The sequence below is a fragment of the Rhynchophorus ferrugineus genome, unplaced genomic scaffold, assembly GCF_030347505.1.
Source record: "Rhynchophorus ferrugineus isolate W39M unplaced genomic scaffold, kcgeb_rfMv2 rfM1, whole genome shotgun sequence".
In the NCBI taxonomy this organism is placed as follows: domain Eukaryota; kingdom Metazoa; phylum Arthropoda; class Insecta; order Coleoptera; family Curculionidae; genus Rhynchophorus; species Rhynchophorus ferrugineus.
In genome coordinates, this window is record NW_027472580.1 from 13,319,000 (window position 1) to 13,345,788 (window position 26,789).

Sequence of the window (26,789 nt, forward strand, 5' to 3'; positions counted from 1 at the left end):
TGATCGAAAATATTCGCTGATATACAAGTCAAGGGTTCGAGATGTAGGAGTTCATAGGATACATAATGATGATGTTCACGAGGTTGAAGTTCTGCTGCTCCAACCATATCAATATATTTCTTTCGACGAGATGCAGCGATGTTGCCAGAAATATGTGAAATATTTGTAGAAAATGTTGGATACATTTTTGGTTTACAATTATTGTACCAATTCTTTTCAATACAAACCTTTTTGAGATGACACAATGATCGTAGCACAAGAAATCATCTAATATTTCATTATATCTAATTCTTAGTTTCAACAAATCTGCCGTCGGTATCTGTGATCATATTTATTGAACCATTTTGTTCACTCCTTGTTTATTTATTAATTATATCATAAGTCATAGCTCGTATTAACATGACATGAGTAGATAATAACTCATTTTGTGGTAATTTTGTATTGTTGTTCTGCAACTTTGTTTTATCATTATCATTGTGTCCGCATCACGTTAGACAAGAAGCAGAGCAGACTCAAAATCAACCAATTAGCCTGGTGATTCGGAAGATGCTCTCAACTTGACTTAAAATAATAGAGGTTTGTTTTAGTCACTCATGGTCATCAAGTCAATATGGGATTACACTAAAACATTAAACGAACTCGTAATCCAACTTTGTAACTATAGGTTAAGTAGAACTACATCATAAGACTTGATGAAAAATGTAAATTTAAGAGACTAGGTTGCAAATACACGTGTAACTAAAAGTTGAAAGCAACCTCATGAATATCTCCAGCTGATAGATTAAGTCATGTACACATGCACCACATCGTCATCGACAATATGAACAAAAAAAGTAAACTTTGTCACATCTCAATAGAAATTGTTTGTGCGTGAAATTTTTAAATTCAGTTCTTATTTCCAATTGATATCATTTGGAGCAACAAAAATCGTTTGGAATGAGGATGGTGGTAATTTTGTATCATCATCATGTGGTTCTTTGTTTTCAATGATTGGTTGAGATCCAATTTTTTATAAATCTGTTTTGTAAGTGATGAGGAACAAACTCTGAAACACGCTTTCTGTACAAACACATCGAGCAGATGGAGGAGAGATACAAAATCATAATCAATAAGGCCAGTTGTCCTACGATATTATTATTATTAAACCAGAAGTACTATTAAGGTACTATATTGAGAGCACGTCATTGATAAGACTTAATTTACTCGGAATAACACCAGATATGTTGCTATTTAAGATTAGTTCAACAATAATTTTGCTTCGAAATTTGAATTCACTGAAGTTATGAGGTAGCACGTAATTGGTTATAAAAAGAATCATGACTATGTTCTTGAAGTTATTATTTTAAACGGCATGTTGCAGGTTGAAGTTGTCTTACTTTGGTTTTTGATGATCTCTTTACATATATTTTTACAAAACGGTCCAAACAATTACAATCTGCTTAATTAAAATGTATTTTGTAACTTTATTATTTTTAGAATCAATCAATTAATTGTTAAATTGACCAAATATATGTTGATATAAATTTTAATTAGTTGTTTATTAATTAGCAATTATTCAAATGATAGGCATGTTTATTATAATGTTCAGTCAAGCGTTTGTAATAAATAATATCGTCGAAATATATTATACGTGTATTATTATTATTTTATTGTTATAAAGATAATTTAGATAAAATATCTATAATTTAATATTACTAGTTACTTACTATAATTTGAATTAACATCGAGTAAAAAAGAAAAAAAATTGTAGGTTCCACCGAGATTTGAACTCGGATCGCTGGATTCAAAGTCCAGAGTGCTAACCATTACACCATGGAACCTGAATGTCCTTAAATTTAGAGATATTAAATTGAAATATCTCCAAGTTCTTAAAAATATTCTTTTTCCAATTCCTTATTCCGGTTCGATGTTTGCTGAAAATGTTTGTTGACGAATTACGTGCGCTACGGTTGAAACAAAGACCGTCGGGGACTCGCTCACGAAACTATAGAATTACCAAAAAGAAGAGCATCGGGCAACTAATAACAAACATCAAAGGGATCGAGATCCTGCGATTAATAATGCAGGGCGGCATCGACTTCGGCGTTCCGGCAACAGTTCCTGCTGCAACCCTCAGCGTCTGCTTATGCACGGGGCAGGGGTGTCGTTGCATTATCAAGACCGTCAGGGGATATTAGAGGGTGCGTTATGATTGGGGTGGGGGACGATCGCGACCCTTTCCGAATCAAACGGAGACCTCCAGGGTCAACCGAAGCCGGAACAAGCTGACGCGTGGTTGGGGTTCTTTTGGGTTTAGTACGTGAGCAAATGGTAATTGGATGAATAGGTTTAGGCAGTATTTATTTCTGGTTAATCTGTCGCTGATTTTGCATAACCATTTTTTCCATCAACCTTTAGAGTTTAGTGAGTCGTTATCTATGATTTTATCCAGTGTAAATACATTTGTTTTCGAAGTTATCGTGCAGTTTACTACTTGGTTTGAGATTTTTAGGGCAACCCCATATTTGCGTCCCATCCAAATTGGATTTATGATAAACTAATTCCTTTAATTTTATATCAAGTTGAGTGTATCTTCCGATTAACTAGTACAATTGCTTGTCTTTGAGTCTAATCTGGTCTGCTTGTTGTCAAACATGATATTTCCAATTTAACTTACCATGGAGATCGGCATCGGTCAAGTGCCGCCTATTAAAAATGATCGAAATGTATGGGTTCGAGGCAATGATTGAAAAGTTTAATTATTCATATATTAACGTATTCCAACCGAATGATATAGAATCTAGTATGTTTATCAACCCGATGTAGCTATATATCTGAATTCTCCAATGAAAGTTATAACACTTATTACACTTAAACATTTTTCGAAACAACTGTTTTATTTTATTTATACTTCTGAGTCTGTTCCATACTCTTCTAGCTTTTCGTCTTATTATAATCCCATATTTTAATAAAATTCGTTAAAGAAGAGTATGTATACGTGATTTGTTCTAAGAAATAGTTCTAGTTTCCAGACACGTTGTTAAACCGATTTGAGGTCAACGTTAATTTTATTAATGATCAACATCTCTTTTAGATTCATTCAGTTCGTAAACAATGCCTATTTATCAACTAATAATTGTTGATGATCGTCCATTACTGTTTCGTCTTCGAATATTATTGCCCATTTATTAGATCACCCTGTGGATGAAGATATATGCTTTGTAGGTTATAGGTGATTGATTTATGCACTTATATTATGTGATATTTTTATTAAAATTATTTTTGTAAAGTGGAAATATAAAAGTTATGCAGTAATGCATTAACCAATAAATATTTATTTTTATTATTTAATTAATACATTGTTACCGTCTAACCTATAATTTGTCTATATGATAACTTAAATCTAGGTATATAACTAGGAGGACCCATAGGCCCTATCTCAGTTCTGGTGAAATAATGTTTATACATGTCACCGTTGAATTTTTTAATATATGCAACTCACTACACAACACTACACAAGATCAGATGGTTTGATTCTTTTGAGTCTGTGTCCTGTTCTAGTGGTAGCCAAAAGTTGCAATATTTCAATATTCGTATGAAAATGGAGTCGTTCTTCATGTCCCCTTGCAATTCTCCTGATTTCTTGACTGACTGTGGATATTTGAAGGTCTCGATGTAGGTAATCAGTCCTATAGTATTTGGGTGCACCCACACTCTTTGCAGAACCTACCCATAATTGAACTCCGTATGTCCATATCGGTTTCAATATTTGCTTATATAATAGCAATTTATTATGTACTGATAATTGTGAATTTTCTTCCAATTAGCCAGTACATTTTCCTATATTTCAATTCCAGTTCTTGTCTTGTCTTCTTTATATGTTCCTTACAGCGAAGTTTTGCATCGAGATTCATTTATTTATTCATATTTAGTCCGTTCTTGCTATACAGAATAATATGGATTCATTAATTCTTATTTTCCAAGCTTGTGTCCAATTATTTATATTGTCATTTGCCTGTTGTAATTTTCGTGAGGCTTGTTCACTATTGTTTCCAACAGCTATAATCGCAGTATCATCAGCAAATGTAGCCATCGTAATATTTTCTGTTTGTGGTATATCACAAGTATAGAGTAGATAAAGCATTGGTTCCAGTGCACTTCCTTGTGGTACACCTGCTTTAGCGTCTTTTATTGTAGAGTAAGCTTCTTGTTGTTTGACTCTAAACATTCTGGTTGTAATGAAATAAATAAATTGAATGGGATAAAGAAGATGAGAATACACAGAGAAAATGTATAGATAATAATAGAGAGGAAAAAATAGTAAGCCTAGGTGAGATGATCTGCAGAAATTCAAATTTCTTAGCTCCCATTATGATTCGCTATGTTAATGACGTAATCAGCAACGACAAACAGATATTCGTAAAATAATTGTAACAAAAAAAATTATTTGTTTTGTTTAATAAATTAAAAATTTTATTTATTTTACTAACTAAAAATTTCAAAAAATTAATAGTAACTCACTAAAAGGTAAATAATAATTGAACTTTTGATTGTAATAACTAAATAAAAATAATAAAAACTTATTTAACCTACCTGCTACACGTATTTTATATTCTACTATATATATTCAATTTACCTTAATATCTACCTAAACCTAATTACCTAATTACATTATTATTTCATCAACTACTTCCAACTAACCTCTTTGAAGTCGGTACCGAACCCTTATCCTTTATTTATTTTTTAAAGACGGTTCAATTTTTCTGTTAAAATATTTTATTATTCTTTTTTTAACGTTAGATAGTTACTCAATAAATTTCGCAGTTATTTTATTTAATATTGGGTAGGCCTAGTGAAGGTGCAGTCGGTATGAGGAAAAATAGGAATAAAGAAGCAATGACTGAAAATAAGAAGCGCTTCGGGCGCCGAGGTTCGCTACCTAGCCTAAGTGATTTGACAAATGTCCTAACTAAACAACAAAAGCTTACTGTCACTGCTGGAAATCGAACCTGCGACCTTCATTTGGGAGCTAGATGCTTTAACCATTATATTAAAAAGCAAACTGAACGGTCAGATTGGCTCAGCAATAATGCTATACACAAATATCTGATTATTTTAAACAAAAAATATGATAACTTTGTGCGTTGAAATTTGAACGTTTCCCTCGATTTCTTCCCTTCGCCCCAGAAGATCCTGATTTGGTTCTAATGGATCCACCACCAGTTTCTTTTGAATTTCTAAAAACATATAGTAATGATATTTTGTGGAAGAGAATGCGGATAATACTTGCACATTGCTGATTGGACTCTTGTTTTCCATCAGGGTCATGATGGTAATTCGAAGTCTCATACAAAATGATGAACGCATAAAATCGTTTGTAAATAAATATTTTAAAAGCGTTACTTGAATGTATAAAATGATTATTGTATAAACTTAATTTACTCAACGTATTTTGGACACGTCGTTGTAAAATTTTAAAATAGATTATAGGTAAATGGGTAAAAGATGCAAAATCTTGCTGATGATTAAGGTGATAGAGGAGGAAGTACAGCATTTACTATTTCCATTTTATAAAATAACAATTTAAAATACAATATGTATCGTATCTCTAGCACTCGCCCTCGGACTAAACCAAAAAGTTATATTTTAAGGGTTGCAAATCCACAGCCAAAATTTAGTGTGGAGCCGCGTGTGTGCCAAATGCGGAATTTATTTTGAATAATGGTGTGTCAGGGGCGAGCAGTAATTAAATCTACATCGAAAAAAATATTATGTAAAGCAACAGGAAACAATGTTCAAAGTCGATGGGTTCGCACATTTGATACTCTGGTGCTTTGTCATAGACACTACATTTTGTGAGATTTCATTAAAGATGATTAATTATCTTGAGTATTTTAAAATATATTAATTTACACGCATTTAGACAATAAAACTGATAATTTGGATAATGATTCAAGAAAATTTTGCACAATTATTCGTTGTTTATCTGGAACTTGATACTTTTGTATTATTAATTTTATTTTCTATTAAAATCATTTCTATCTTAACATTTTTTCTATTTAACTTATTGACATATTGGGGAATATTTATTTGCCATATGCTATAAAAGTATCTTTGATTCTTTGGGAAATATATGTAATATATTCTGCATCATTGGGCTCATATTTCAATTACATATTCCTGCTGGAATATGTTTTGTTTTAGTATGTTATCTTAATATTACTATTATATATATACCCTCAATTATGCTTATAATAAAACCTTAAGAAGTTATACGAACCACAATTTCCTAGATAAAATAACTAAAAGAAAATTAAAGATATAAATAAAAATATGTGATAGGCAAAATAAAAAATTAATGATAAAAAAATTTTCCTTAAAATTTTAAATATTCTTTATAATATTGGATTCTTGGTAACTGGAAATTATTGTCTGAACTTTTCAATCAAAAGTTACACATTTAATGAGAAACTAACTTCATGTTAGACACAAAGCAAAGCTGATTTACACAATTATCCATGCTACTAAATGATAGCATCGTAAAAGCAATACAGGAAATCAGAAGTCCTAAGCGCAAAAAACCGAATGCTACTTTCAACTTTAGTTTATTTATTTAGTCTAACTTAATTCTATTTTGGTCAATTTGTACTAATTTATTTATCCAAAACTCGCCCTGCTTGTATATTGACGCAACAATATACTAATAAAATTATTCCAGTCACGCCAGTAACCAGGCTGGGTAAGACCGGATGTCTTCTGGGATGATTTCTAAAGTTGGTCACTCGCCAATCGGTAGGCTTAATGCCGAGGACCGTGGTTCGGAGAATACGTTAAAGTGTGGGTCTAGTCCAGTTGGCAAAAAGGAGAGTTTAAAATATAAAAAAAAGATTTGTTCAAAATATTATCTGGTTACTAGTTTTTCCACTGTTCTGCATTATATTCATTGTTCTTAAACTATTGTTTATTCATAATATCTTTAATTTGATGTCAGACTTACCATATACATCTTTAAGTAATTCATGCTTATCAACTTTGTATATATTAATTCTTGAAATTAAAGAAAAATATTTTCAAATAATGTTTATACAAATAAAGACAATATATGGTAATACATATTAGCCAATATGTAAAACTGACATCGGACAATTTTAGTAATTTATTGGTATGTTTATTGATATGTGCTTTTACTGAATGATAGAAACTTATAACATACATCTGGTAATTATGACTGAAAAATAATGATGGCATAATAAATTTTAATAGAAAATAAAAAAATGGTTTTGATCAAATTTTAGAATTTGAGTTCTCTATAATCAAAATTAAACTAAAATTATAATAAAAGTGTAATTTTTGTATATGTTTGGTATTTTCTGCTAACCATAAATGTTATATATTTACTACAATAATTAGATATGTTTTAAAAATTAAATCACTTAAACAATGTATCTACCAACAATTTGTTTAATGATTTTACTTTTTTGATAAAAATATCAATATCTCACATCATCTCGGTGTATCAAACAGTTTGATTTTTAACGTGTTTAGTAGATTAAGGAGGTGTTCTTTTTTATATATTATTTAAAGCCTTCTTTTTAACAACGAGAGTTTATCTGGACTGGATTTACTGTCAAATGTTGACTCCTAATCACGGCCCTCGGCATTTAGCCTAGTGACTAACTTAGATACCATTCCAGAAGACATCCGGTCTTAGCAAGACTGGTTACTAGCGTGACTGAGATGGTTATTCCTTGGATTTTCCACTGTTTCCTCAAGAGACATTTACAATTACAATCACAAAAATAAAGTACATACATGCCCCATCAGGATTTGAGCCCACGACTATCACAACGGTAGGAGTCAGTAAGGGGGTATGAACTCATTAAAAATATGCCCTTAGGAGGATTTTTCCAAATTCAAATAATATTCTCCGTTCATGATATCTAGAAGTTCTATTGAATCTATTTACTTTTACCTTATTTATTTTTTAATTAATTTACTTTTGAACCGTTTTTACGAAATATAAAGTTACTACATTTGGAATTTTACTATTTAAAAAAATCGGAAATGTTAATAACACATTTTATCGTTTTTTAACAGCTGTAAATTGGCAAAAAATATGTTTAAAGTTTATTTTTAGATGCCTCGGTTTAGCGCGTCACTAAAACAGCTAAATTTCCTAAAACAATTTGAAATTTTTAAAAATTGTCTTACAGGCATATTTTTAAAGAATTAAGCTGTGAATATCTGCAAAACCCGTTTTTTTTAGAATTTCTACATTGGAATACCCCCTTAAATTTAGAAAAAAATTGTAGGCATATTAAGAACATTGCCTTTGTAATAATTTCGATTTTGTTCTCTTTTAACAGTAATAAATAAAGCGTTGATACTATTAGTTATGTGTGTGCGTCTAATAGATTATTATAATCCATGACCAGACCTGACCGAATGAACGGGTTAGCTTCGAGACCTGACTTGCAAAAAAACAGGGAGGCTCACGATATTATCGGGAATATTAGGCAGCGAGGGTTGGGACCGTTTAAAAAAAAACTGATTTGTATGTGTTTCGGAAGGTCGCCACTCTGGGGGTTGATTTTGGAGATTAATGCGATGACAAATGGCGAGGGGGTGAGCTTTTTAAACATATCATTGGTGTAGTTATGAGTAAAATATGACAATACAGGGTGTTTACATGCGGTGTGGTTTAAACATTTGTCTGGATTAATGTAAAATTTTTACAACTTGTTTATAATAGGATTTTGTTTGTCTCATTCAACCCTTCAATTCTTCAATAATTAAAATTTACGATGTTATTTCTTTTTCTAATCTTTCGTTAAATAAAATTATTCAATTAATATATTATTATTGAAACAGTGAAGTTTTCTTTTTACAAATTGTACTGCATCTACTACTTAACTTGGGTTCCAAACAAGGTCTTTTGCATTGTCGAAGGTCCAACCAATTGGCAAGTGACCAACTTTGATTCAGGTTTGTTTGGTCATATTTTCCTTTGCCTACAGGATAATTATAGCAACTATATAAGCATACATTTATAACCATGTCCATGAATATAGCAGCAGTAGGGAGACTCACTTTTTTATAAAGAATCACAAAACACTTGTTTTTATTGTTAAGAGAACAATTTTTTTTATTATTTATTAATTACATCTTACATTTGATATGAGTTTTACAATTTTAAAAATTAATTGTTATTAGTGTTCTGTTGTATTTGAATACACAATCAAGTCTAGTATGGCATTAATACATCACTATAGTCTATTCAAGGTTTTTTGCACGTACGTCATCAATATGTTTAATGTATTGCCTGTCGCAATTAATAAATTCGTTTTAGAACCAGAGAATATATTTTATTCTAATTAAAAAGAGACAAAATGCTGTCTTAATGGTTTGAACGCGCAAACGAATGAGCCTGTCGACAAAATCAAAGTATGTATGCAAAATTCGTGAAAGTAATGTGATAAGAGGCTATAACTCTAACATATTTACCAATTTGGCTGCATAATTAACTGTAGTTTCTAGGCGTACTATAATATTAAAATAAATTATCTTTAATAATATTTTTGTTCAATTATTTGATTTAGATTAAAATTTTGTTGTATGGCAAAGGCTAACTGAACTAAAACGCAGAGTTGATGCGGAAACATTGCGACGTTTTGATGTCACTAATTTAGATGACGTACGTACAAAATAACTTTGAACTGACTATATGTATTTTTTATATTAACATAAAGCTAATCTACTTAAGATAAAGTTAAGAATACACTTAAACTAAACAAGTTCGTGCGGTTTGGTACGCTTCAATGTTCTGATTTCCTGCATGTTGTCGAAGAGCTGTATTGCTTCCATGTTGATGTGATTTAGCATCCATATTTCATTTTTTAAGCCCAAATCTTCGTGTATCTATTTGTTTCCGAGGTCATCGTGCAGCTCGTCGTTTATTACATGGAGACAAGCATAAGTAATTAATCGCTGAACGTTGTTTTGGGTGCGTTGGATTACTAGTTGGTTTGATGTTTTAGTGCAACCCCATATTTGAACCCCATAGGCTCAGATTGCCTTTATGGCTGACTGATAAACCAGTCTCTTTGATTTTAGGTCTAATTGAGAATGTCTTCCGGCTAACTAGTACAGTTGCTTGATTTCGAGACTAGTTTTCTGTCTAACATGATGTTTCCTATTTAACCTACCACCGAGATATTTTCCGAGGTATTTACCTGATTCTGACTGAGGAATCGGACATCCGTCAAGTGAAGAAATGAAAGAATTATAGGAAAACTGAATTGAGTTTATGACTATATATTAATGGCAATAAGTTTCTGTTAGTATATATTACTAAAATAAAATTAGAAGTAACATTAAAATATGATTTTTTATGAACTACATCTTACATTGTATATGCTTAGTACAATCTTAAATAACAAATTAAATGATCACTGCTGTTCTATTGTGCTTGCATTAATACATAAGCAAGACGGTACGGTAATTGCCTAATTAAAAAAAAACTACTTAAGATTAAGTTAGGATCAATATTTATACAATATGCAAGATTCTGTGGTTTGGTTCACTTCATTCTTCCCATAAATCCAATAACCTTATTTCCTGTTTTAAGGCAAACTCTTGGATAATGTCGTAAATCCATTTGATTTCGAGGTCATCGTGCAGTTCTTCATTGGCTAAATAGCGATAAGCCTTGGTAATTACTACAGGAACTTTTTTGGCAGTGTTGAAAAATATGAATAAAATTTATAATTATTTATATTATAAGTACTCTAGATGTGACGAAATCAAGAAAACTGCATGAGCAATTATTAAGACATGATGACTTGCATAAGCCATTATAACTATAACTAGTTGTCTAAAACTATTTGGTGAGATATATCAATAATGGCGTTATTGTTCATACTGGTTGTTAAAAAATGTTATGTACATATGATAAGGATATATAGAGAATGGGTATTGATACTGTTTCAGGTAATACTGGATGCTGCATCTTGGTTTTGGCGTGTGTTTGTTTTGACTGTATATCTAAACAAAAATTTTGAACGCTCTAATGGCAGATTTTTAAGTTTAATACAGTGGTATAAAAACTATATTCTCAGATAGTTTGTTCTCCATATAACGTAAATATGATTTTGCAGTACAGTTTAATTAGGAGTTTATTACTAAACATTTTCACTGCAAATGATGCCTCCAATTTTTATTTTAAATCTTATTCTTATGTCAACTTCTGACATACAGCGCAGCCATATTTGGCGTAATACAAGGTTAATCCAACATTTGGGTGGTAGTAAATAGTTAATTACTTTGTACAAAGTTAATAATTCATTAAAAATATTAATTATAAATGAAAAATTGTAACTAAGAACAAAATTTCATTATATATAAATTATATTATATTTAATTATATTATTTCTAAAAAGAATAATTATTTCATAATACTTTTTTATTGTATAAATAGTAACTTTTAAGTATATCTTAATTACAATCTATTCCTTTCCGTTTTATTTCTAAAGAAAATACGCTATTTACCATGGATACTTGAAATGTATTTATTCAAAATATTGGTACATTGTTTTTATACATTTTAGCATCTTCGAAATCAATTAAGTACTGGTCTTTAAGCGCGTGTCACATAGAAGCGAAAAGATGCTGGTGGGATGAAGAATAAGATGCGAATAAGGCGGGTGCGATTAAACTTCCCATCCCAATGATATCAACATTTCTTTGATGGTGTTTCGGCTTAATTTTGACGTTTTTCGGCCAATGTACTGTTTAAGTTGATTTTTTGTAATCGACAGCGAACAATATCAACTGTTTTTCCTAATTTCAACTAGTTCCCACCAGAATAATGGTCTTTTTTCGCTTGGGATTTTCGAAATAAATCAATTTTTCACCACCAGTAACCTTTCGATGCAGAAATGACTTCTTTTCATACATTGGAAGCAGCATTTTACTGGTGATTTTTAGATATTCTAATTCCCTAATGTTCAATTCAGGTGGCACCTATCTTCCCATCCTTTGGAGCTTAGAAACTATAATTCCCATGTTCTTATGGTTGTAGCATACTTACCGTCTAGCAACAAATGATGACCTTCAGCGTCTTTTTGTTAGGATGGAAGGAAAAAAAGTGGGTGCCGCAAATGGAGGTTTTACTTATAAAATTATCAATTATATATATATATATATATATATATATATATATATATATATATATATATATTTATATATATATATATATATATATATATATATATATATATATATATATATATATATATATATATATATATATATATATATATTTAATGTATGTTCGCCGATTTCTTCGTCAACTGAGGACCGATTTTGAAATTTTTTTTATTCAGAAGAGTGCACTCCCGAGGTGTACCCACTGGCACCAAGTCAGGTTCTGTTGGGGAGCAGAGGGAGAAATCCAGGGAAATGCTCAAAATTCAAAGGCATGTACAAAGTTTTCTCATATTTTCTATATAAAACACTGAGCTGATACCGCGGAAAATTGGGAGCAGTTCACTGCAAAAGCCATTTAGTTTGTTTTTAGGCTAGATAGCGGAAGAATAAAGAAGGAATCTAACTAACTTAGTAAAAATTAAAAAATTAATAGAACTTAAATTTTTAACACAAAAAAATCTTTTTATAGTAATATATGTACATAATAATCATAGAGAAATAGAGATTTAACTTCCTAGGAATTTTTGGCGAAATGTTTCGCGAGGTCCAACATGTAGACGTCTCTACCTTTAACATATTACTTGTTTTATTTGCTATGCTAAGATCCGCGACGGGATTGGTTCATTTCGCTCTAATGTTTGTTTATTTTGTACGCCATTTTCATATTGCTATATGGAGAACAGTATGGTTAGATTTTTATAACGTATATATTATTAAATAATTATTATATGAAATATTTATTATTTTATTTTATTGGTATATGCCGTATAAGTCCGCAGTTGAAATGCATTCTCGTTCTAGAAGTGTTGTATGCACAGTGATAGTGAGGAAATGCAGCATCGTCTTCCATTTAAAGAGTACCCGACGATCTTTAAGAAATGAGTAGAAAACACTAAAAATCCTAAACCGGTTCGGTTAAACATGAAACAAATTTGTGATCATTACCATGTCAAACATTTTTATGATACATTTAAACTTTCCTTTAAGTACTTATAAACAAGTTAGTTATGATGAAAATAATACCACAAGCCCATAATATGTACAAATGCAAGTGGATCAAAATCAAAATGACATAGAAGGTAAATTGTGAAGGAGTTAGTCACATTTCTGTTCATAATTGTTACCTTTAATTTAAAAAAATGTCTTACTTTATTTGTAGTGCCTATTTCCATCGTTTCAGGCCTACAACCAGGGTGTTCGAAGCAAGTATCATCGACATTTGAACAAACTCCCGAAGGTAATGGTAATGTTTGTATTCATTCAGCCAGTATCCCCCTTTCTGCTCATTCTTACCGCTAATTACTTAACTATAACTTCAGTCCACATGTTCCAATAAGAGCAAGCAAAGTTTTAGGTGGTACTGTAGTGTACATCTCAGGTTATTTAGTAAAACTTTTGAAAAAAGAAATTATATGTTACATAGAATTATGAATGAATCAGTAAACCCATAAAGTGAGACTGATTCGATAGAGGCAAAACAATATCTCGTGCCCCAGACTCCAACAAAGTTGTTTTATTATACTGTCAGTAGGTCTTTGAGTTATGGCTTATGTTATTCAACGATTTTGCCACATCGATAATATAATATATATAATATATATATATATATATATATATATATATATATATATATATATGTATATAAATATATAAATATATGTATATAAATATATAAATATATGTATATAAATATATAAATATATGTATATAATATTTATATTTTACAGATATAATTATTTTTATATTATATTTATATTTTTTGCATAAATTTACATTACATATTTATATTTATTTATTTTTAAATATTACGTTTATATTTAATTGAATTTTATTTAATAAATTTATTTCCGAAAAAAATTGGTTTTTTTATTTAAATTTCATTGGTCAATTAAACATGACGTCAAGGCTGTCACGTGCCAAACATTATTAATGAGCCAATCAAATGTTTTCACAGTACAATATTTTTCTTACAGATGCCTATAATGGAGATTTAAATTGACCAATCAAATTACTTGAATGGCCCATTATGGCGCCAGCCAAAAAGTTTTTTCTTGTTTTAAAAATCTAAGTTTGATTATTTTTTAATTTTTAGTGAGTTCCTTATAAAATTTTTGAAGTCGGTTCAATATTTTTGTTAAAAATATTTCTTATCTTATTTGGCTGTCCTAATATTTTTATATTAATAACGAAATATTTGAACGGCGGATGGTTGTATATAAAAACTGAATAAATATTATGAATAATTGATAATATCAAGACATTTACTTACTAATGTATTCTAATGTAGCTTTGTCTCCCCTCCGAACATCAAAGAGCAGCGCCACTCTGAAAACAGTTCCCATCAGTAAATTCTCATATTTCCACTTATTCCGATCCAAACCGGTAGCTTTCCGCTCCTTACCGACGCTGCGGCGGCTCCTGCCGACAGCCGAACACCGTCAATATGGAAATGGATAAGGCAAATTAAATAAAGTCTCACCACTTCAGAAAATTGGCACTCTTCCTCCGGTCGCCGCTAATAAAGGCACTTCGCGACTGCGGCCTCATAAATAAAATTTCGAATCGTTCAATCGGCCGCCTTCCTGCCGAACGTGAGCCGAATCCTTTTCGGTTTCTTTTTACTTGCGAAATTATAATTGCAGGTTTTATATTTTGGGGTTGCGGTTTTGCTTTTAAAGAAATAATCCACATTAATAAACATTGAATTGAATATAATTTTTATTGCAAAAACTAATATTCCAAATTTTATTTATTATAAAGTGAGTCCGTTGAATTAATAAATAATTAAAATAGGATTTTATAAATATTTGGATTGCGTAGTACCTCGGTTCGAAAACATTCTCACAATGAGTAAAAAGAGCTATTATTATTGGCCTATAATTAGTTTTAAAGGTTTTTGTTTAATTGAAGCTTTATTGTGAAAAATCGGTACAGTGTACCGGTAAGTACTACCCATCGATGGCCTCTTTTTTTAGGGTATCTACAATCTATTTTTTAGTATTTTCGTAAGAAGTGAATCGCTGCTCAGATAGGTGACGACTTATACATCGAAACAAGTAGTAATCAGAACGGACAAGGTCTGGAGAATACGGCGGGTGGGTTAGCACTTCCCATTTTAATATTTCCAAATATGTTTTCACCGGCTTCTCAGCATGTGGTTAAACTTTGTTATGCTGAAGAATAACACTATTGTACTTTTGCTCGTATTTCGACCGTTATTCACGTAGTGCTCGCTTCAAGCGCATTAATTGTAGTCGAAGTTATCACTAAAGAACGCCAAAAGCACTATTCACTTATTAAAATTGATGAAACCATGTTGCCACAAGCTTCGCACAGCATTCGATTGATCTTCAGTAGCCTTGTTCTTTAAATTGGAGTAGGAAAGTAAAACTTCCCGCAAATGTGATTTACTTGGTACAAGTTCAGATATTTCCAACGGACTGAAAACAGTTTTCGTTCACACTTCGAGAAAATGACACACATTGAAAAGTGAAGCCTGTCGGGGAGGCTTCAACATGAATTTGTATATATATATATATATATATATATATATATATATATATATATATATATATTGCCGTCTGGAAAATATTAGTACTGTCGAAGCAGCGATACCTTCAAACGGATAATGACCCAACAATATTCAAATTTGCAGTAGTGAACGTCCAGGCAACACATACACAAATAAAAGGCTCAAAAGATGAAGCCTTATGCGTAAATAAAATAAAAGAAAAAGAAAAAAATTATCTATAAAGATCAGATTAAAATGGAATTAGAGAATTTTTTTTTGATAGATGGATTTATAGATAAGATACCTATTCTATATTCTGAAAAATATGGATGTTCTTATGAATTTATAGATATTATCCCAATTTTTTCAACAAGCTTAAGAAATCTAAAGAAAATGAAAAAAAAAGTAAGTGCTAAGAAGACGAATATGATTAGAATAAATGATCTTTATTGATTATAAAAAACATTATTGGGTAATATTAACGATTATTGGTTAGTTTACAAACCTTTTTAAAAATATTTTTTCATTTTCCTGATTTTTACATAGACTCACACATAGTAACTTTTCTATTCATTCTAAACTTTCATTATTTTCAAGTATTTGAATCAGAAATATTTTATTAATACTTATTACTTGTAAAATCTAGTAAGATTAGTTCAGTTACTGTGCTTTTTCTTTATATCTCTGTACAGGTAAAAGTTAAATGTTTTGGTGTATTAGATGACGCAGTCTTTAAATTAAAATTACTATTTTGACCTAAATGTTATTAAATATTTTAAATAGAACAATTCATATTTAACTGATATGAAGCTGATCTAAACTGATTAAAAAAGAAATCTTCGATAAAATCCATGGAATGATAATAGACGATCGGATAAAAAAATACATGATATGGCTGGGGCTGATCTCAATTGAACAAGTATATTATATTTACTATGAATATTATTTAGATATGAAAAAGTTATTCACGTCATGGGGGAAGCGATTGCTCACACCAGAGCTATATTTGTAGGTCGACCATAAATTTCTGGAACGGACGTGGTGTTATTGAAATCTATTGTCTTGCACCGATTAAAATAACCACCGGTGTATTACAAGTCAATTAAAAAGTCCCTGGCCTACCATAGTAAAAGATAATTTTTTGGCAAAATTAGTTTTTTTTATTGATCATAATTCCCTTCAAGGGTGATACACTGATTATAGCGACCCTCCAACTTTTCGATACCATTTTTATAGTACTATTTGTCCTTTGCTTCAAAATAGGCCTCAGTTTCGGCGATCACCTCTTCATTCGACGAAAATTTCTTCCCAGCGAGCATTCTTTTGAGTTACGAGAACAGGAAATAGTCGCTGGTGGGCCGATCTGGAGTATACGGTGGACGAGGATGCAATTAGAAGCCCAATTCATGGATTTTTGCCATCATTTTTACTGATTTGTGACACGGTGCATTGTCTTGGTGAAGCAGAATTTTCTTTTTCTTCAAATGCGTCCGTTTTTCGGCGATTTCGTCCTTCAGACGGACCAATAAAGCTATGTAATAATCGCTGTTGACGATTCTTCCTTTTTCAAGGAAGTCAATGCAAATTATTCCATGCGCATCCCAAAATACAGACGCCATAACCTTGCCAGCCGTTCTGTTACGTTTTCCCTCGCTTTGGAGTGGGTTCATCGTGTACAGTCCACTCGGATGAGTGTCGATTGGATTTTGGAGTAAAATGATAGAGCTATGTTTCATTCATTGTCACATATGGATGCAAAAACTCGGGTTTATCACGGTTGATCATCTTTAAACACTGCTCCGAATCATCAAGTCGTCTTTGTTTTTGGTCATAAGTGAGCTCGCGCAGCACCCACTTTGCACAGAGCTTTCTCATACCCAAATATTCGTGAATGATATGATGTACACGTTCAGTTGTTATCTTTAAAGTGTCTGCTATTTCGTTCAATTTCATTTTACGGTCATTCAATATCATTTTGTGGATTTTTTAATGTTTTCGTCGGTAATAACCTCTTTTGGGCGTCCACTGCGTTCACCGTCTTCGGTGCTCATTTCACCACGTCTAAACTTAGCATACCAATCCTGGATGGTTGATTTTCCAGGGGCAGTGTTCGGAAACTGGGCATCAAGCCAAGTTTTTGCTTCAAGTGTATTTTTACCTTCAAAAAGCAATATTTATCAATACGCGAAATTCCATTTAATCCATTTTTTCACAATAACCAAAGTTGCTTCACTCAAAATGCTATAATTCACAAACTAATGATCCAACAGCTGTCAAATTTATACACGCATCTTTTGAGTGTTAGGGCTAAATAAAAAACATATCGATATAATTGTAGTAGCGCCATCTATGTGTCATCCCGGAGACTTTTCAAAAGACCTATTATTATTCTGAGCTTAAGGATAGACTTTGTATTGATTTGAAGCAAAAACTATCGCATTTGGCGACAAGAGAAGTGTCGTTCTCTCAAGCAAATCTACGTGTATAGCCATCATGGCAAAAATCCATAAATTAGGCTAACTGCTACCCCATCTACCATACTTCCCATATTGTATAGAAATATATAGAGAAATTGGAACAAGGCTGAAATAAAGGTGTTGAGTTAAAAGTGGTCATATTGCGAAATTAAGAATTTTTTTTGGCGAAAAAATATCTTTTATTCAAGAAGTCACTGACTTATCAAAGCTCTCCCGTGTAGCACAAAGATATTGTTGGACATATGAAAATAAAAATATATATCTGCAAAACTAGGAAGGGAATACGATTTAAATTATAATTAATCCATTTTATCACTTGTTATATGAAAGTCTTGCCCGAAACATAAACTATTCCTCGCTGTCCAAAAATCTAACGGATATTATATCACCAACCGGCATAAATAACTTTATATGGTCATAACTTTTATGTCCATTCACCGTGTGGAGTGTTGGGCGTGCCGGAATCATTTCCGACTGAATAATTTTCACGCAACTGTAACCTTGAAAACTACAAACAATTGAATATAAAATCGTATCGATCCGACCGTATTTTCGATTTTTACCATATTTTTCATCCTACCATCTGTTCAACCACGCTTCAGCATCTCCCTCTTATGTTATGTTAATTCATCGACGTTTTTTCAACATAAAAAAAGCACATTCAAAAAATATATTATATATACGTACATGCCGCCGTGGCCAAAGGTGGCACAATAGTCCTATATAGACATAATGCGTTTCTGGGACCAGTGAGAGGTCGTGAATCAAAGAAGGCCTGGCCAGGAACAATCGAAATGATGTGCGAACCGAAGGGGCTTCTTGGCAAATATTTGGAATGTGTGGATAGATATTCTTCTTTTAATGGTAGCGAAGATTAATGGGTTTATTTTATGGGTGCCTTTAGGGTAGGATTGGATTCATAATTCTTAGTTACATAGGGATAACACATTGTTAATGATACGTTTTCGGAAGAAAAATTGATATCTCTATTGGTGAAAGGTTTATGAATGAATATGTCAATATTTGAACATTTATTTTATTTGGTGAATAAAATATTTCGAAAATATTTTACAAATGAGGTTATTTTGTATTATATATTTTTTATTGAACCTAAAAGGCATTTAAAATAATCTAATAGGTAATATTTCTACAAATAATATCAAAATAAGGAAGATGTTATGCACCATATAGAGAAAAAAATCTAACTTAATATGTTATATCATACATTTTTCTTCTCTTATTTTTTTCTTTGAAGTCAAGTAATTTTTTAAAATTTTACTTTACTGCCTAATTCAAAGTCAGTTAAGAAAAGTACTAGATAATCAAATGTGTAAAAAATTGATGAATTAAATTTTTAAATTGATCTAGATCATTGAAGAACCAAAAAATTATTTCGATTCATTTTAGTCCTATACATAGTTTTAACAGGCTTATAAAGAATGTGCTGTTTGATAAAAAACTGTAGCTAATGATGGACTACAAAGCTGTAAAGTGTAGATAATGATATATTTTACATAAAACATAGGATTGCCGATATTTATTGTACTGTATTCAGTATTCCATAATGGTGTAGAATTATTTTATTATTTTAATTATAGTAAGGTGACATAATTTTCTGGACCAAATTAACTTCACAATCATCAATTATTAATATTTTATTTTATTAGAAACGTCCAATGAAACAAAATAAAAATATTATTTATTAAAATGCTTTATTATCAAATATGTGTCTTATTTACTAGCTTAGTACAAAAAAGAATATCAGGTTAATGATTAAAATAGCAGGTATCAACGTAAACAACATAACTTAATTGTTAAATTCGACGGTTATGATATATTTCTATATAAAAAAACTTATTACGTGATATTTAAGTGATACTTGTGATGCTAATTGCAAATAGCTACCAGGAGAACTGGAAAAATTCGAAGATAATGCAAGACTTATTGTATAAAAACTCAGATGAAATTCTTAAAAGATCCATCCAATTTTCTCGTGATAATCTCAAAAGTAAGAAGTCAGCGATTGGCCCAGAAGAATGACAAAAAATGAAATATTTCTACGTATAATAATGATCAGAGTCTGAAGAAGGTCTATTTAACTAACTCAAAAGTGACAAAAAATATTTGGGAGAATATATTGCATGGTAAGGTACTAAATATTTTGAAATTATTATAGTCTATCTTTATAAACAACTGTAAATTAATCACCTATTTTAGTTAATAGAGCATAATGGCAAATATAGAGCATATTTAACAAAGCCTTATTATGAATTGCAACAAACATTTTTTCTTCGATATTTCGACACTGACAACGAAGAAGGATGTCTTTAGTAGATTCAGTGCTTTAAGAATGGGTAATCTTTAAGTCAAAAGTAAAGAACATAGCAGAAATTCAAAAGGACAGGAAGACGTAGAAGTTTAAATTTTATTCGAAACATTTTAATATCAAATAGATGTACGTAAAAAGTCTATGATATACATCGATGCATTTTGATTCGAATAATCAGTCGTATTCTCCAAGAATGCTGCTTTTGACGATGATAAATTTGATAATGATTTTGATAATTTTTATGTTAATAGCATAGGGCTTCCTTAGAAAACCATTTAAATTTTTATAAACAAGTTTTACTTTCTTATGTAAATTCTTGGAACTTGTGATTGTTCATAGTTTAGAGTATCTCAGAAACTATATTAGAAATCGAGCAAGCAATATTAAAATTTCGTCGCAGGTTAGTTGATAGGTTTGATATATGAAACAGTACATTCGGAACCTAGAATTCTAGAACACAGAAATTATTATTTTTTTAAATTTAATTATTACATTGTTGCTTGTCGTTTTCGTCTAACCTACAATTTTTTTATAGTTATATAACTTCTACTTCTTAACGTATACTTCTAGTTATATAACTAGGAGGACTCATCGGCCCTATCTCAGTCTCTGGTGAAACAATGTTTATACATATTTCTGCTGTATTTTTTATTATATGCACCTTACTACATAACACTAGACAAGATCAAATTGTTTGATTCTTTTGAGTCTGTGTCCTGTTCTGATTGTATCCAAAAGCTGCAATACTTCAATATTCTCATGAGAATCGAGTCTTCCCTCATGTCTCCTTGCAATTCTCTTTATTTCTTGACTGAGTGTGGGTATCTCAAGATCTCGATGTAGGCAATCAGTCCCATAGTTTATTGGTGCACCCACAATACCTCTCAGGACTTGTTCTGAAAAATTGGTATTTAATTTATGTTACTGTTTACAGAACATCCCCATAATTGAACTCCGTATGTCCATATAGTTTTCAGTATTTGATTATATAATAGCAATTTATTATGTACTGTTAATTGTGATTTTCTTCCAATTAGCCAGTACATTTTCCTATATTTCAATTCCGGTTCTCTTCTTTTCTTCTTTATATGTTCCTTCAAGCGAAATTTTGCATCAAGGTGCATTCCGAGATATTTAGCGTTGTTGCTATATGGAATGATATAATTATTGTGATTGTACGGTCTGTTTATAGGTGGTCTGCACATGTGCAGATTTACATTCATTAATTCTTATTTTCCAAGCTTGTGTCCAATTATTTATATTGGCCTGTTGTAATTTTCGTGAGGCTTCTTCACTATTATCTCCGACAGCTATCTATAATCGCAGTATCATCAGCAAATGTAGCCATTGTAATATTCTCCATTTGTGATATATTACAAGTGTAGAGTAGAAAAAAAATTGGTCCCAGTACACTTGCTTGTGGAATACCTGCTTTAGCTTCTTTTATTGTAGAGCAAGCTTCTTCTTGTTTGACTCTAAACATTATAGTTGTAATGTACGAATTTAATAGTTCGGTTTGTTGTTTTGGTAACATTTTCTGTAGTTTATGAAGAAGGCCTTCATGCCAAACCTTATCGAAGGCTTGTGCTACATCTAAGAATATAGCTGAACATACTTTTTTACTCTCGTAGGCTTTTTCAATAACATCTGTTATTCTGTGGACCTGGTCAATTGTTGAAAGCTTGTTAATAAACCCAAACTTGGTACTAGGTTTTTCTCTCTATGATCTAAAACGATCATTCTTTTCAACAGGAGTTGCTCTAAAATTTTAGATATTACTGGCAGCAGTGCTATAGTTCTATAGGCTCTTATTTCGTTTGGTGACTTCCCAGGTTTTGGGATCATTATATTTCCGCCATCTTTCAAATGCCTGGGACATGTTATAATCTAAATGCTGTATTGATATTTGGTTAGTTTTATAATTCCCTTTCTTGGTAGTTATTGCGGTAATTCTCCTGTTATTAAATCGTAGCCTGGTGACTTCCTGCGGTTAATGTCAGTTTCAATAACTTTGGTTAGCTCTTTCGGCGTGACTAATTCAATCATCGAATGTTCAGCTTCTATGTCTGGCAAATTATATTCAATATTAGTTTCATTTGTTTTTAAAGTTTTTACTAGATATTCAGCAAATGCTTCTGCTTTTTGGTGTTTGTCACGTGCCTAATTCCCACACAGGTTCCTTATAGGTGAACTCTAGAACCCAGAATGAGTAATATTTAATATATAATAAAAATATTTTATATATCAATATAAGTGCAAAAAATTTTGAATTGTAATTGAATTTTGAATTGATTTGTATGACTAAACATTAGTATATAAATAATAATGTTTGAAAATTCAGTTAATTCTTATATTAATTATGTAAATAAAAATATAAGTAACAGAATTATTTATTATTAGAATATTTTATTAAAGGGTTAATTAAGAAGAAAACTATACTTATGTTATTTTAGTTTTTAGTTATTTATTTATAAATTTTTGTAGTTATTTTTATTAATTTGTAGTCCCACCTTCATCATTTGCGAGAGTATTTATCTTTATTAAGAAGTAGTATTACTATTGTTCTCATTTTATGTTACTGGTTTGATACTTTTAATTCTTTTATAAAATCTTATTTTTTATGATCTTTTATATCCTGTTTATAAATTATGTCTGTCAGCTTCTGTGCAAGGATTCTAAGGACTGTCGGTGGGTTAAACAGTAGGTCAATAAGGTAACCCAAAGTCAAGTAGCTTTAGAAATTCCGCTGCTTTTTTTTGATGCGTAAAAAACATTTCTGGCGATTGGCGATTTGCCACGCCTAGATATACTAGAAGAAAGTCTCATTCGACGAAACTTCGTTTTTTTTTATGACATTTCACTTTTATTGCGTTCACAGAAGCCACGAGGATGGACAGACTTACGATTGTTTGTCGTTTACTGCCCCCGTTAAACTGTAAAATCGGTTGTCGTCCTTCATTATGGACCATTTTCGATGTGAATTGGTGCATGGCTAAATTGTTTTCAAATATGGCGTTTGTTCCATCGCGTAAATGTTTGTAAACACATTACCTGAAAGGAGTCTTGACGAGCGTGACTAGTCGGCTCAAGTCCAGTCAGTAGGATTGTGACATTTATTTACGAAACATTTCAAAATGGAAAATTGATTAGAAACGATGAGCATTCATTAAAGTTGCTTTTGAGCTTAAGTAATGCATATAAGCCGTTAATATATAATGCGTAAGTCATATAGTCATTGTTAGCCGATTTTTTTTTATGGTATCCATGTATTGGACTATACAACAGAATAGATGTACGTAAAAAGTCCATGATTTACATTGATGCATTTTATTTCGAATAATCAGTCGTATTCTCCAAGAATGCTGCTTTTGACGATTACTTTTCTATGTTAATAGCATAGGGCTTTCTTAGAATAACATTTAAATTTTTATAAAGAAGTTTTATTTTATTATTTAAATTCTTGGAAATTTTGATTGTTCATTATCTCAGAAATCCAGCAAGCAATATTAAAATATCGATATTATAAAATATTATAATTTCGCCAATAAAGATAGGTTTGATATAAGAAACAGTAACGTAATTTTTTTTCGTAATTTAATTTTTAAAACCCAGAAATTTTTATTTTTTTAAATTTAATTATTGCATTTGTTACTAGTCGTTTCCGTCTCACCTACAATTTGTTTTTATGATAAATTAAATCTAGTTATATAACCCATCGGTCCTATCTCAGTCTCTGGTGAAACAATGTTTATACATATAACTGCTGTATTTTTTATTACATGCACTTCACTACATAACACTACACAAGATCAAATGGTTTGATTCTTTTGAGTCTGTGTCCTGTTCTGGTTGTATCGAAAAGCTGCAATACTTCAATATTAGTATGAGAATGGAGTCTTTTCTCATGTCCTCTTGCAATTCTCTTTATTTCTTGACTGACTGTGGGTATCTGATGGTCTCGTTGTACAATACCTCTCAGGACTTGTACTGAAAAATTTGTAATTGAACTCCGTATGTCCATATAGTTTTCAGTATTTGATTATATAATAGCAATTTATTATGTACTGGTAATTATGATTTTCTTCCAATTAGCTGTACATTTTCCTATATTTCAATTCCGGTTCTTTTCTTTTCTTCTTTATATGTTCCTTCCAACGAAAATTTGCATCAAGATTAATTCCGAGATATTCAGGGTTGTTGCTATATGGAATGATAGAATTATTTAATGTTATAGGTGCTTATACGGTCTGTTTATAGGTGGATTGCATACGTGCAGATTTACATTCATTAATTCTTATTTTTTAAGCTTGTGTCCAATTATTTATATTGCCTGTTTTAATTTTCGTGAGGCCTCTTCATTATTATCTCCGACAGCTATCTATAATCGCAGTATCATCAGCAAATGTATATATCGTAATAGTCTCCATTTGTTGTATACAAGTGTAGAGTAAATAAAGCGTTGATCCCAGTAGACTTGCTTGTGATATACCTGCTTTAGCTTCTTTTATTGTAGAGTAAGCTTCTTCTTGTTTGACTCTAAACATTATGGTTTTAATGTACGATTTTAATAGTTCGGTATGTTGTGTTGGTCGCATTTTCTGTAGTTTATGAATAAGGCCTTCATGCCAAACCTTATCGAAGGCTTGTGCTACATCTAAGAATATAGCTGAATATACCTTTTTACTGTCGTAGGCTTTTTCAATAACATCCGTTATTGGAAACTTGATTAGAAACAATAAGCATTCTTTAAAGATGCTTTTGAGCTTAAGTAATGCCTATAAGCCATTAATATATAACGCGTAAGTCATATAGTTACTGTTAGCTGATTTTTTATGGTATCCATGTATTGGACTATACAACAGAATTTGAGTCATCACTACGTAATGTACTCTCAAATGTAGTCTGTAAATTCGTTTTAAAATCAGACCGTACTTTTCCTTTTTATTGTATTCTAGTTAAAAGTATGTAACCGAATCAGCTTATAAAATTCCCTTAGAGGTTATAAGCCGGCAAATGTGGTTTTGGCGCTTTGCATGCCTGATACATTTCGAATCGCTGCTTAATATTTGTGATTATTACGGTTTAAAAAGCGAAGAGTCTAGATTGCGATTCTAATTAGTTACTTGTTACAAGAATGGTAGGTTAGAGAGGAAGGCTTTAGGAAGTATTGATAGTATAAAATATTAAGTTGCTGCGGTTTTATTGGAAATAATCTTAGCGGGGTGTAACTGAATTGAATATCGGAATATTGGAAAAGACACTGTGACTAAAATATCTTAAAAAGTGAAGAATAATATAATGTTAGATCCACCAAAGAGAGACCATCCACATACGAAGCGGGGATGTATCAAGATGACCTTAATGTTTGGCTTTATTCGGAATCAAATATATGAAATATATGAAAAAAATGAGTAGTTTTTTTATATTCTATTCTCGATATAATCATAATTTGATACCTTTATTTCAGAAGAAATCTGGTTACTTTCAGAAAAGTCGGAAATTTGTAAACCTGCATGTACGTTTGTAATGGGGTGATGTGTGTTAGGAGACATTTAATGTTTAAAGTATTCTAAAGGAAGATTAAGATCTTTCGTAAAATTAAGATATGGGTTCAAGTAAAGAAATTATACTTTTTTATTAGGTTTTTATACTTTTTATTAGTTATCTTCAGAAAATAACATCATATCAACCGTATACCGTGACAATATTCACTCTTGAACAAAGGCAAACGAAAATATTGTTTAAGATTGCAAAATTGAACTTATCATTTAACGATATTAATTTAATGTAAATTTGGTATTAGTAATATTTCTCGTGTTACCTAGTAAACTATCTTTCCTTATTTTATTATATTTCAATTCTAGTCTAGCAATCAACTAGCTATGTTTTCGTATCTTCAATATTGAAATGATCAAATTTGAATTTATACGTAACATGCATATTTTATATATTAGATATAGTCGTTTCAGAAATTTTTATTTAACCCTTTAATAAAATATTTAAACACTATTTACACACACAAATACAATTAACTATAATGAAAATATAACACCAGTCTTGTAAGTTTTATTTTTTAATAAATTTAACAAGAACAACACAAAAAAGTATATTATAGCACAGGTTTTTTATTACTTATAATTATTTACTTTTTAAAAAGTTATGAATCTATCAAAATGAGTTATATTTTTGTTTAAATAATTAATATAAGAATTAACATAATTTTCAAACATTATTATTTATATACTAATGTTCAAATATTATTAAATAAGAAGAACGACACTAGTAC

At 30.8% G+C, this 26,789-nt stretch overlaps 1 non-coding gene across 1 annotated transcript; it reads right to left on the reverse strand.

The window, feature by feature from the left end:
- Positions 1 to 1,748: 1,748 nt before the first annotated feature.
- On the reverse strand, positions 1,749 to 1,820 carry TRNAQ-UUG (transfer RNA glutamine (anticodon UUG)). The gene has a single exon. It is a non-coding gene; the product is annotated as a tRNA-Gln (tRNA).
- Between the last annotated feature and the right edge of the window lie 24,969 nt (positions 1,821 to 26,789).